We start from the raw sequence: 13,738 nt of genomic DNA, 5'->3' as shown, positions 1-13,738 counted from the left end.
TAGCAACCCCCAGGATTTGAGAAAAGACTAATATCCCTGGGCATAAGAAGAGAAGACCACGACACCTGTAGGACTCATAACCTCCAGGGCATCCTCATGCCTGTAAACTCTTTGGTTTTCATGCAGACAAGGTGGGGGGTGGCTAGGGAAAGGTTCCACCTCCCTTGTTGTAGATGAAGACGTGCTTCTGAAGGCAAGAAGGTTGAAGAACTTGGGTCGGATCTTCTGATTTTAATTTCCGTTCTCTCCTCACGTACAGTCAACACATCATCAGCTTGGGGTAATATTTTATTAGGGATCAAGGCAGAGGGCCAGTATTCTAAGCCAATGTCAAATGCACAGGAGCTAATCACCCCTGCCCTTCAGTGAACAGTTTAGGGGAAGGAACCATTTGTGAAATTAAAGAAGCATTTGCACTGCAGTTCCCATTGTCTGGTTTCTAGAATCCAGGTCTTTAGTGTGTGCCCCTCCCCAACCCTCAGTGTACTCTTTTGCCATCTGGCTTCTTCGGTTCACTAGAAGAAGAGGAAGGTGGGACAAAGCAAAGGCTCAGAGGAACACCTGCCCCCTTGCCGTGCCTGCTGCCATGTGTGCCAAACATCAGACTGTTACTTAAAGCGTTCTCAACCTGTGGGTCTTGGCCCCTCTGGGGACCGAACAATCCTTTCACAAGAGTCCCGTATCAGATATCCTGCATATCAGATGTTTACATTATGATTCATAACAGTAGCAAAATTATAGTTACAAAGTAGCAACGAAATGATTTTATGGTTGGGGGTTCACCACAACATGAGGAACTGTATTAAAGGGTCCCAGAATTTAGAAGATTGAGAAGCAGTGCTTAGAGAGACATTTTAAGACTGGAGGTAAGAACAGAAACACTGTCCTACTATCAAGACACTTCAAAGGCTTCCTGTCGCGACAAGGGGTCCCCAGAATGCCGCAGAAGCGTCACCTGGGAGTTCATTAGGAGTGCAGAATGTCAGGGTCGCCCAGACTGCCCTAGATCAGAACTGTATTTTAATGAGACCGCAGGCACCTGCTGTACCCTTGGCTTGCTCCTGCAGGCAACCCTCACCAGCTCCATGGCCTCCTGTTTCTGTACGAGCCTGGGATCCTGCAATTTCTTCTCTGTCCTTTTGGGCTAAATCTTTTCTATCCAGTAAAGACTGCCTTAAAAATCTCACCTCCAGCAAGAATCCAACCAGCTCTTGCCATTTAGAGGTCTCTTCTTCTTCTAAGTCCTTGAACTTTCTGCCTCAGATTATGGGCTTTTATGATCGTAGTCTCTCTCTCTCTCTCTCTCTCTCTCTCTCTCTCTCTCTCTCTCTCTCTTATTAGCATTTCCAGCTGAGGTCTACATCTGATTTATTTCTGTGTTTCTCACAGCACTTTGGACTGCTCCTATCACAAACTAGTTCCGCAATGCTCCTGTCCATAATGCTTCTCTTTGTTCCACTTTACATATTGAAAGAGCTTTGTAATTCAAGTTATTATTTATTACTTTTGTTATTTTCAGCTAGTTATTGCCAAATATGATTATGATCTAGACTCAGAAATAGTTACCTAAAATGTTTATCCCCATACCTGCAGACATACCCTGCTCCAAATACTTGTGTGTGGGCTTACGTGCATGCACGTGTGTGTGTGCGCGCACACACACACACAGAGATTTTAATTCCTTGTTTTCCATAGCTGGAATCACAACTAGTAGGAATTTATTGAGACTATGTGGGAAATGACTGCTACCCGCATTTCATAATCTTACCAAGAGAGACAAAGGAACATGATCCCATAATAGAATGGAACATAATGACACACACATCCCAGAGTCTCGATCAGCATCTGCATTTGGGACAAGCAAAGGTCCCCTGGCCCTTGTTCAGTTGCTTAATGGAGAAGACTCCAAAGACAGCATGCCACTGGTGTCCTTCCAATTATAGAATCATCTGATTAGAGTTACAGTAAATGCATAGCTCAGTTTGCATTGCCCTGGCGTGAACCGCAAAGGAAGACTCTCTTCCTGGGCCATCTGAGGGTACTGAAAGCTGCAACTCTACCGCCTCGTCACTTCAGGGTCCTCACGCCAGGACTGGCCTAGAAATGGGACAGAAACAAGTTAGGACATTCCATTACTGGGGACCTTAGAGCCCAAGGCACCAGAGCTAGATGGGGTTTTTAATGAATGCTTAGAAGAGAAACTGGAGTGTCATACACTTTAGCTATTAGCTGAGTCTGGACATGTAGAAGGAAGGTTGTCTGGGGTAATTTTAGAATTTGTTATTCTAGCTTACCTTCAGTCTGGTTTATGGACTCTAGTGGTGGTCTATAGATCACAAGTTTGTAGCATCCTAGTCCATGATGACATTGGTTCCTTGTCCTATCTAGGTAAAGAAACACAAAGCAGGAATTCTTCGCAATTGCAAACGCATCCTTTTCTACACGTTCTATCACAGCTTGAGGCTTGGGCCCCATCGGGTTTTGGAAGCAGCTCTGACTATTGTGTCATTATTGCGTCTCTCTCAGTCATCAGACTGTGAAGTAATACAGCCCGAAACCCAGCCAGAGCCTGCACTGGGATGGGAGCTCCACTTGGAAGTCACCAAGTCAGAGTCCTAGTGGCTGAAACTCTGCTTTAGTGAACCATGAAATAGGCTTTCAAAGGGGCAGAGAGTAAGAGATATGTGAACCATGAGTAAAATTGTCTCACCAGCATGGTAACATTCATAATGAAGTAAACGGAAGCCCACTGTGTGATGGGCATCTGTCCAAGTCACTTACAGAACCAAGCCAAATGGAAGCCCAGAAGCACCAGAGAGTCAGCTCCAGAGGTCCCAGGACCTTGTGCCACTATTGTGGATGACAAGACATAAAGTCACGGCAGACAACTTCGTTCAGGTGTAGTCTTTAGTGCTACAATATGCTACCCAAGTGACCTTCCGAGCCTACTCCTTCCTCAAATCCTACTTACCACACTGGGTTCTCTCTCTCTCTCTCTCTCTCTCTCTCTCTCTCTCTCTCTCTCTCTCTCTCTTTCTCGCTCGCTCCTGAAACTCTATACAGACCTGATTGGTCTTGAAATCACAGAGATATGCCAGCCTTTTCTATATGCTGAGATTAAAGGCTTGTGCCATCATGCCCAGATAGCTAAGGAAATTATATAAGGAAGTTACATTAATTCAAGTTGGGTGGTGGGAAGGATAAGTCCACTATTTAAAAACTGTTTAGCCCAAGACAAATCAGCCAGATTCTCCTTGGCTGTCTTAGAGCAGTGATTGAAGTTCTTGACACTTTTTATCACTGCTTCAAACCAACCCAATGAATAGATACATGAGGGATTATCTAGATTAAATAGAGATATTGCAATCAAGGAATATGCAGGTATCAAATCATAAATCTACTATATATGTACATGCACCATTGTGAATATGTGAAAATAGGCAAAGTCCTAAATTTCGCAAGCCGACTCTTAGCAGGCAGGGGAATTAATCCTTAGACTCCTGGGTGAGGGAAATCACTGGAGAGTGGAGGTGAACAGGACAGGTTTAAGGGTTGCTGGTTTGGACTAAATCAGTGTGCCTATCTGCACCCTGGCAATGCCACGTCATGGTAGCCACCATGGTCCTCCAGGATTGCAACAGCTGAACCCTGTGCTGCTGGAGCTCTAAATCATTGTTTGGCATCGATGCAGAGGCCTCACCAACCAAAAACTATTCAAAGTCTGTAGAAGGCATCCATAAAATGCTAGCACTGCATGTGTGGAAGAAACCGTTTTCAGTTTGGATTCAGAAGGCAGAGTATGGGCAAGAACAAGAGTGGGCCCTTCCTGTCCATGGAGTAGACAATCCAGTCACCAGCCAATTACCCGGTCCACCAATCAAGTGACCCGAATCCTTTTAGATGCCCACTGTCCTCTGCAAGAGCTACAAGGCCTTCAGTAGCTGAGCACCAACTGCTTTGTTTTGGGAATGAGAAAATGGGGCTAGAGTTGAGAAAGCACCCATGTCCAAAGGTCACCAGAGAATACATGGTGAAGCCAAGACAAAATGCTCTGTCATGCCTTGAGAGCTGGTGTCCATATAGCCCATTAACACTTTGAGAAGTGTCACAGTCCACACGGTTCCCAGGAACATAAAGCCCCCAAGTACCATGGACATCATTCTGCAATTGTCTCTGAACGCTGTAGAATCTATCCATCCTTAGGCTCTTATATAACAAAGCAGAAAACCCTGACCTGGCCTAGTTTTCAGTAGGTGGCCCTTAAGAATGTGGGATTCTAGACTCTCGTCCCATCTGGGACCATGATCCTTGTATATGATGTCCTTTGGCTCCACACTGATGTTCTTTTGAAATCCTTGGAAGACAGTGCCAAGAAATGAAGGCAAATGGAGGCAATTCTCTCTTCGCAAGAGTGTTCCAAGGAGCATAAGCATCGGTTCGAAGCCCACCTCTTCATTTTAGGTATATGTGGGCGTGGAAACAAAACGCCACACCTGTGCACTGGAAACAGATGCTGCACCTCCTGGGTTCTATGTGTGTACAGACACAGTCAATCCCAGCTACGATGCCCTCTTTCTGCTTTCCCCATCAACCACAGACAGACACAGTCAATCCCAGCTACGATGCCCTCTATCTGCTTTCCCCATCAACCACAGTGCTTGGTTTCCTGCATCCATAAACAAATTCTATGCTGTGCCAGAGCGTGTGTTCTATTGCATTCAAGGAGAAGGAGTTGCTGATGCATGAAGGTCTTAGTTACTGAGAAAAAACAAGAATGAAAACCAGTGAAAGCCAAGGCCAGGGCTCAGCAGCTGCTTCTCAGGATGAACTCAAGGGCATGACCCTGACAACAGAGTTCAAGGAAGTCAGCACAATGTGGCTGGCTTCCAGACCATTCTGTCTTGTTAATTTACTGGCTTACTTGTCCTACTGTCTGATTCCTTTCATTAAGGTCATCATTCTAGAACATCTTTCCCTGTTGCTGTTCCCTGTGTCCACTGCCTTCCCAACACGCACGCACGCACACACACGGAAATCCTCCTGTTTGTTGCTCAAATTCAACTTTGATACCATTTCTTCAAAGGGCCTTTTCTTACCACCCCCAAAGTACCAGTTACCCCTACTCTCTGGACTCACTACCACTGTTAACATTATACAAGTTTTGAAAACCATCATTGAAATGTGGCCATTTCATGCATCTCTGAGCTCCTCAAAGTCAAGACTGTTCTTTCTTCTGAGTCACTTCCATAACTTCATCAGTAGCATGTGCAACCGAGGGTCCACACAAGTGAGAACTGACTGACTGTTAGAAAAACCAAGTATGCAAAACTTCAGCAACTCGTTTCTTGTTCCTACTGCTCTAAAGGCTCCTTTCAGTCATTTGACCATTGCCATTCTGCTGCCCCTTCACATCTAACCTGGCACCTGACATTTCCCATAGTCTCCCACGCCAGTGCACTTAATTGCCATCACCCTGGTTCCCGGCCCCAAGTTCCATGTTTAACAGAAGCTTCACACTGCAGGATGTATCCAAAGGAGCTGGGCTATCTCCCTTGAACTCTTTATCAAGAATATTCAGGGCCCATTCTATCTTTCTGTGGCATCCTGGGGACTGTAGTAGAAGGTGGCAAAGCAGAAGTTCTGCTCACCTGCCTAAAGATCTTCTACAATGATGCTACTTATAGGTGGGGTTCAGAGACTCTCAAGGGATAAGTCAAAGGACAAAGGGCTCTCTTAAGAGACACAGAGCTTCTCAAGAGCTCAAGTCCTATAGAAATCCCTCTAGTGTAGTAGTAGGCTAGTGCACAGGGTAGGTAGTCATGGTGAATCGGCTTGAAAATCATTCATCCCTGGAGATGATATAAGAAGGCAGAGAAATATGGTACAACACCACGATCTCTGAAGTATTATAGCTGAATGTGTAGTATAGACATAAGAGAAGGCTTAACTCACTGAGGAGAATGCCACTGCCTATGACCAGTGTGGAAGGGAGTGGATGTTGACAAAGCCAACATTTGCTGAGCATCCAAGACGGACTCTATCTCCATCACACTTTTCTTCCCTTCTTTCCCCAAGAACCATGGACAGCGACTTCTGGGAGCCCAAGAGTGCTCCATGGATTGAAAGCCCAGAATGAGAGACCCTTTCTCTTGTTCCCATAATGCTTCTGCCCTGTAGTGTCTTCTCAAACTCTGTGCACCCCGATGGAGGGAGGGGTGACAGGAATAGCCTCAGAGATGACTCAGTTCGGTGACTAAGGCGAGGAGGTACTGGTAGTGGGAAGCAGGTGGGGGCGAAGAGGAAATGAGTGAATGCTCTATCTGATGGAGGCTGGCTCCAACATAAGGAGATCTGATCTGGTCCCTGTCCTGGATGTAACCGCACAGATGCACTGGGGCCTGAGCTCTTCCTTGTGTATTCTTCTACTTTATCCCACAGTGTGCTTCCTGTATACCCTTCAGCACTAATGCTGAGCATCCCCAATCCTCCAGATTAGCTGGACATTGGACACTTGCGTACCACGGGAATGAGCTGGATGTTTAAACATGTCCTGTATCACCTAAGTCAGCGTGTATCAGTTCTAATCCCAACAGCCGGCTAGACCCTAGACTATATCCCATAGTTACACGTTGACATCCCTGAGCATTGGGCAAGCAGCAGGTCTGTGCCTGAACACAAGGTACCAGCTCACCCGGCCACGTTCGTCTCCTCCGCTGGTTGACTGTGCCGCCATCTACCTCGTTACTCAGGCTAGATCAACCCCAGCACATTCTGGGCTCCTCTTCCTCCTGTGTTCTTAATCACGCCTGTGTCTAGATGAACACCGGCCCCAGGATTTTCACACGCCATTTCTCTCTCCTTCCCCTTTGCGGTTGAGCTGGACAACTCACCACCATCGCTCATCGGCTGCTTCTCACCTTTTCTGACTTCTCCCGCTGCCTCTTAGCCTCAGCCCGGTTCTCAGACTGTGTGCAGAACGACGCTTTCAGATTTCATGTATCGTCTTGCTGTGCATCGGTTTGCCGTCTTCCAATCCAGTTCTCATTGGAAGGTCCAGATTCAGGCCTTTCATCATCCGACACCTCTCTACCTGCTGGTTTGGCAGGCTGATTCCAACACCAAAACTCAGGCGCACAGCCACACGCCCAAGATTGCAGGCATCCCTAGGAGTCCTGCATCACACTGCCCTCTTCCCACGTCTGAATCTCTGATCATGCTACTCCTCCGCACAGGGATGTGGATCTCAGGCAAACTCTCTATCTTCTGCATCTGACTTGGGTTTTCTCTTTCATGGAGCTCTCTACTACACCTGTTTGATTATGCTTTTCTTCCCCCCGCCCCCAGCACCGACAGATCCTTGAAAGCAGCTTTCTAAAATACCCGCTCAACAAATGTCTGTTGAGTGTGTGGACTAGCAAAGGCAGGCATGAAGTCCTGGAGCCTGTTTGAGCCGCTGGCCCCCAGTGTTCCACCCACCATAGAGGTGTCTGATGTAGACAGCAGACAACCACTGCAGTCTCAGATCAGAGGCGATATTGTTCTTCAAACAGGCAGGTCACACTTCTGGCTTATCAGTCAGCAGAGGAGATTGCTGAGTTAATTTTCCCAAGGAAAGATCGTGGGTTCACCTACACAGAAAAAAAAAAAGCTGCTTTCAGAAACTCAGGTTGAAGTCACAAAACGCCTTAACACTAGCACCCAGAACCCAGGCCACCTTAAAACAGGATTCTAGCTATGCCACCAGCATGGCTGGCCTCTACCCACTGGGTGTTCTTTCGACAGCACTCACCCAAGGATTGCCACAGCGTTCAGGCAGACAGAGGGTGATAGCTATGTGCAAAGAAAGCCACCCACAGAGTCTCACCTCTTCTAGGTCACCGCTCTCCCATCCCTTCCCTTTCCAGTACCACCCACACTTTGAGGTGCCACCCACAAAAGCACACTTGAGAGCACGCGCGCGCGCACACACACACACACACACACATATGCACACGCACATAGAGTCAGCTTGTCTGTCTACAGACCCGCAGTTCTACACTTCAGACCACATCATCTCTCGAAAGGAAGCCAGTGTAATTTAGCAGTGCCGAGGGCTATGGTTTTCCAGGTTCTATCAGTTGTCTGCCCCTGGCTGAGCAGTTTCTGCCCCTGAGAAAACCTGAGCTTAGATTTTTCTGGGAGAATTATTACCTTCTCAGGCCCCCCAGTTTGCTTATTTATGGGATAGCACTGAGGGCTTTGCTTACTACCTCCTTCCTAGTAAAACCAAGATGCATCAAAACAGGACTTGCAAATGCGTCTCATGACCACAGGTAGAGTGTAAATATATAAGATTCATAGTATGATAAGGCTAGTAAGTACCAGGTTCTGTCTCTAAGGAAGAGTAGCCTTTCAAATAAAAAAGAACAACTAAAATCCAAACAGTTACTGGGTACATGTTGTGTGAACGAGAGCACCACCAACCATAGCCATAACTACTTTATACTGCATTTGATAACATAGCCCTTTAATGTGTATGTTTGAAGACAAATGCTCTACATTTGAGGTTTAAATTTAGGTTAGTGCATTTTACACATATGGGAAAAGAAACAATATTTGCATATGCACTGATATGTGTGTTGTTTCTGAGAGAAAACAACACTTGCCTAGGAGTCAGGAATAAACATAAAGAAAGGGATGAATTTCAGAGTAAAACATACATACATTCCCTCATGCACACATACGAACACATAAATACATAGACTCAAATCCTGACGTACTCATTCACTTTCTGATTTGGGATCATTTTTACGTTAACTAGTCTCAATTTCCCCGCACTAAAGAGAAAGAAATTATGAAGCTAGTCGCATAGATTTCCTGTGAGAATTATACAAAAAAATACATTATCTAGGACAGAGAGGGCCCAATCCATATCATGACCACCCCCCCTGTGTTTTCCGTCTCACCAACACAAGGTGAGGCCTGGGGCAAGTCACTGACCCCTGGGAGGGCGGGTACTTTCTCCTCTCTAGGAACAGGTGGTCTGGATGACTCCCTGGATTCCTTCCAGACCTCAGATGCAGTAATATCAGATATCAAATATCTATTTTATGCACGGGCCTGAATCTAGATAATGCGCATAGCCCAGGGGAAGCCCCCACAGCCCGGGGCTCACTCCCTTTCCAAAGCGTTTCCTTTCCCCCAACGTGCCAGTTGTTCCCTCTCCCACTTTCAATACAGGGCCCATTGATGACCACAGAAAGGAATGCCCAGTGCAGCTGCGGGCCCACTTGAGCCCTCTGAGCGGGCACGCTCAAGCCTGTTGTGGGCTCTGTGTTCCCAGAGCCTGTTGCTGGAGTGCTGTCTGGAATCCTCAGCACCTGCATGCCAGCTTCCTGAGCATGCCCACTGCCCCCTCCTCCCCATCTTCCATTTGCATCTAAAATGCAGCTGCTCTGGCCCCCTGAAAGGGGAGTGGGGGGAGCCAAAAGCACAGGACATCGCCTTGTTTGGTCTCCTCGGCTGAGCCCAGCCTAGCCCGAGAGCTCCTCTGTATGGAGCCTTTTGTGGTTTTGCCATTATGTTTAAATGAGCTTCGTGTACAAGAGAATTTCTTTCTTTCTTTCTTTCTTTCTTTCTTTCTTTCTTTCTTTCTTTCTTTCTTTTTAATGAAATAAAATGAAACAACCATAAAAGACCACAGCAAAAGACATCTGGTCTTTACATGAAAGCTCTTCTCTCCTCTTGAATTAAAGCAAAACAAAGAAGAAGAAAAGGAAAAAAAAAAGAAGGAAAGAAAAAAGAGTGGGCTGAGCCTTATTTGTACTGTGCCTCCCCCCACCACCAAGGAAACCAATACAAACAAATTAGCACATGATTGGGGCAAATGAGACCAGACAGATAACCTGAGACAGAGGAAGGCTAGATTTCAGTCCGGTGCTCCAATGTGGGTCTCTGTCTCTGTCTCCTTTCATCGCCTGATGAAGAATATTCAGGAGGATGCCTATATGTTTTTCTTTGGGTTCTCTTTCTTATTTAGCTTCTCTAAGAACCCGAATTATAGGCTCAATGTCCTTTATTTATGGCTAGAAACCAAATATGAGTGAGTACATCCCATGTTCCTCTTTTTGGGTCTGGCTTACCTCACTCAGGATAGTGTTTTCTATTTCCATCCATTTGCCTGCAAACTTCAAGAAGTCCTTGTTTTTTTACTGCTGAGTAGTACTCTAATATGTATATATTCCATACTTTCTTCATCCATTCTTCAATTGAAGGGCATCTAGGTTGTTTCCAGGTTCTGGCTATTACAAACAATGCTGCTATAAACATAGTAGAGCATATACTTTTGCTGTATGATAAAGCATATTCCCAAGAGTGTCCAAGGACCACCCACCTCCATCCAGGTCTAGTAAGGTGAGCATCTAAACTGCCTAGGCTCCCACAAAGCCAATACGTGTAGTAGGATCAAAAACCCATTGCCATTGTTCTTGGGCTCAGTAGTCCTCATTGTCCGCTATGTTCAGCAAGACAGGTTTTATCCCAGGCTTTTTCAGACCCAGGCCAGCTGGCCTTGGTGAGTTCCCGATAGAACATCCCCATTGTCTCAGTGTATGGGTGCACCCCTTGCGGTCCTGAGTTCCTTGCTCGTGCTCTCTCTCCTTCTGCTCCTGATTTGGATACAGGGAACCCTGATTGCTCTTTGGGCTGACGAGGGAGGGGAACTTGATTGGGGGAGGGGGAGGAAAAGGGGAGGCGGCGGTGGGGAAGAGACAGAAATCTTTAATAAATAAATTTTTAAAAAATCAAATAAAAAAAAGAAAAAAAACAGGAAGGCTAGAACCCTCTCCTATCCCTTCAGCTTTGCCTACACACTTCTCACCAGAAACCCTCCACCCCGTTACTTTTTTGAAAGAATGCTCTCTGCTCCCACTTCATAGATAACATATCTGCGAACTGTCTAGCTGTGATTAAACCCCTGACAACTTCCTTACTGAGTACCACAGGTGGGTGTTGTGCAGGTGGCACCTGGCAAATATTTTGAGAAGCAATGCATGCCCATTACCCCCCAACTCTATCTCTGCTGTAAATCCCCCCTCTGCCAACAGCTGCTTTTTCCTCGCTAGGTTCCTATCTCTCTGACTGGTTCCCAGCACCCACATTCCAAGCACCCGACACCCACCTTAAATTCCTGGGTCAGACTCCAAAAAGTCCCTTCCTCCTCAAGCACTCAGCATCTATCCCGCTGCCCTACTGCCAAGGTCTGTGCTGCCAAAACATCTCTGTGTTCTCCTCTCCCCACCGTTGCCATCATTGCTGAGTCTAGACCACTCTGCCCACTTGCTTGTCCTGCGTCCCGACAGTCCTCACGCTCAGCAGTGCTGACAACGACCATTCCTTGAGCAAAACACTTAGGAGATTCTAGGTTGGAGGCTAACACCCCCAGCTTGGCTTCTCCTGGACTGTATCCTGTCTACTTTCTTAATAGCCCCTGCCTATACTACCACTGCAGCCCAAGCAGACATCAGTGGTCTGCTGTCTGTGTGCTCTCTCGGGCTGGGGCACAGTGCCGCTTTTTGTCCCTGGGGCATTCTCCTGACTCTGCCTGGGTTTCTCTATTCTCTCTTCAGGGGCCACTCTCTCCAGCAGTGATTCCTGACCACAGCTAGCAACCCCCGTCTTCCAAGGGTTCAGCACCCTGCAGGATGTTCTCAGGGTGCAAACACCACCTGTCTCATGGCACTTCTTCAATGTCCTTTTATTACATAATATCCCAGTTTCTCTGCTGAAGAATCTGATAACACAGGCATGGGTCTACTATCCCATATTAATACAGTCCCAGCTCTTCACCTGCTACCCCCACGCCCTTGCTCTTTTGATGGAAAGACCGCTTTCCACAAAAATCAAAATAAGGGAGAAACGTTGCACATTTTTAAAATTGAAATCTACCTCTAGACTTTTAGGAGTATTCAAAATACACATAATCACACACTAGAAAGTTGATCTCCCACTGCGATTTCATTTCCCACTCTCAGACCATAAACCTATGTACGCGAGCGAATGTCAAGCGTGAGACTTCTTCACTTGCAGACCCACCCATGAGAGCCCCTTATCTGCCTCTCGAAGTCTCCCGACACCCTCCTTTCCTGAGGTTCTTGGTCAGCCTACACTGGTTATTGACCCATGCCACGCACTTTGCAGGTGTCTTAGGCGATCTCTTTTGCCTCCTCTGTGGCACAGGGACCCTTCTCTACTGTCCTGTGAAGGAACAATTCACCAGGCAGGCAAGGGGACGGACTGACCTGTGCTCCCACTGCTGGGCGTGGCAAAGGTGGAGCCTCGCCTCCACTCTTCAACTCAAATGGGCCAACTTTGCAGTTCTAGGCTAGGTCCTTTCAAGGACTGGAAATCTCGAAAGAGGACTGTTGCATAGAGCAGAGGAAGCTTTCTCTCTCAGCTCGAGAACCTGGGGAGTAGCCTAAAAAAGAACAAAGCCAGCAGGGTCCAAAGCCCAGCCCAGCTGGAAGGCAGCCGACAGAAGCAGCTGGAAAGCCGGGCTCTTTCTAAAGTTATCAGTCACACTAGGTTTCCCAGGCAGGTGCCATTGCACGTGGCTGGGTGTCCTTTCATGTCTGCTATCCATGTACCTTCTTCAGAGGCAGGGAGACTGCCACCATTTTAAGGAACCAGCTATATAAAAAGTAGCAACGGTAGCAACTGCCTTCCTGGTTAAAAACTGCACTTCCAGGCCCAACGTTCAAAGTAAACAGTTCTACTTTGTTTTTGATAAGTTGGTCGTGAGCGGAGCAACAACCTCTTTGCTTCTTTCCTGCTCACCTCCCATTCTTTCCCCCGTTGTATTTCCTTGGGGAGAGGAAAAGGCACATGCCTATAAAAGCAGCTGGGGGCATGGTTCTAACCAAAGACCATCCGCTGGATTGCTGGCTCTGGGTGAGTAGGGTCGGCTGGACTTGCTTACCACTTCACCCGCTTCACACACTAGAATTTTGAAAGTTAGACTTGTAAGGGGCTGAAACAAAGACTCCGGTGTGAGGTCAATGCCCCTAGATAGTCCACTTTAAGCTAGCGCTCCTTGTGAGAAGGTGGACTAACAGAAACTGATTTTCTCATTCATCCTGGGCCTGAACACATGGACCTGGGGGCAGATTCAGCACAGGTACTATAAAAGTGGCAGAGCAATAATCAGTTGACATTTATTCAGAGCCAAGTAAGAAATCTTGAAAGATAATAATATTACGTATGCAATTTAATTTAGTCTTGAAGCCGTGTAAGGCTGTTTTGACCCTTCTTTTACAGAGAGAACCATTGGCATTCCTGAAAACGTGGAGCATAGCAGCGTACCCTGGAGGAAGAGAAGACACGAAGTCAGAGCCCTGGGTTCTGAGAAAGAGCAACGAAATAAATCTAGGCCGCAGCCTCTCGGGACAGAAGGGAATGGGAAAGACCAATCCTCAGCCTTTGACAAAGAATTTGGACAGCAGTGATGTCCCACGTACCTTCTTCAGCCATTTCTGAATATCTCCTTTACCCTTTGAGAAGCTGTGGAGAGGACAAGGAAGTCCTTTAGGGAAGCATGTCCAGTGGTTGACATGTGTGTTCTGTGTGCCTGTCGGAAGGGAAAGACACCGACTATTGAGGCCAAAGAGGAGAAAAAGAAAACACACACACACACAAAGAAAGAGAACCTTTCACGTGTCTTGCAAGTCCCACTGACATCCCAGCATCCCAAAGGTACCAAGCA

The 13,738-nt window shown here is 46.8% G+C and overlaps 1 long non-coding RNA gene across 1 annotated transcript; it reads right to left on the bottom strand.

The window, feature by feature from the left end:
• Positions 1-291: 291 nt before the first annotated feature.
• Positions 292-12,421, bottom strand: LOC126512276 (uncharacterized). Its single transcript, XR_007594983.1, has 5 exons — positions 12,279-12,421; positions 10,122-10,298; positions 6,918-7,628; positions 2,295-2,384; positions 292-2,097 (listed from the first exon to the last, which is right to left on the bottom strand). It is a non-coding gene; the product is annotated as an uncharacterized lncRNA (long non-coding RNA).
• Positions 12,422-13,738: the final 1,317 nt, after the last annotated feature.

Source organism: Alexandromys fortis, unplaced genomic scaffold (assembly GCF_014885135.2).
Source record: "Alexandromys fortis isolate MF-2015 unplaced genomic scaffold, M_Fortis_MF-2015_v1.1 scaffold_100_3062768_6864082, whole genome shotgun sequence".
NCBI lineage: Eukaryota > Metazoa > Chordata > Mammalia > Rodentia > Cricetidae > Alexandromys > Alexandromys fortis.
Note: the sequence above shows the minus strand (reverse complement) of the source record. Positions and strands in the feature narration are given on the sequence as shown.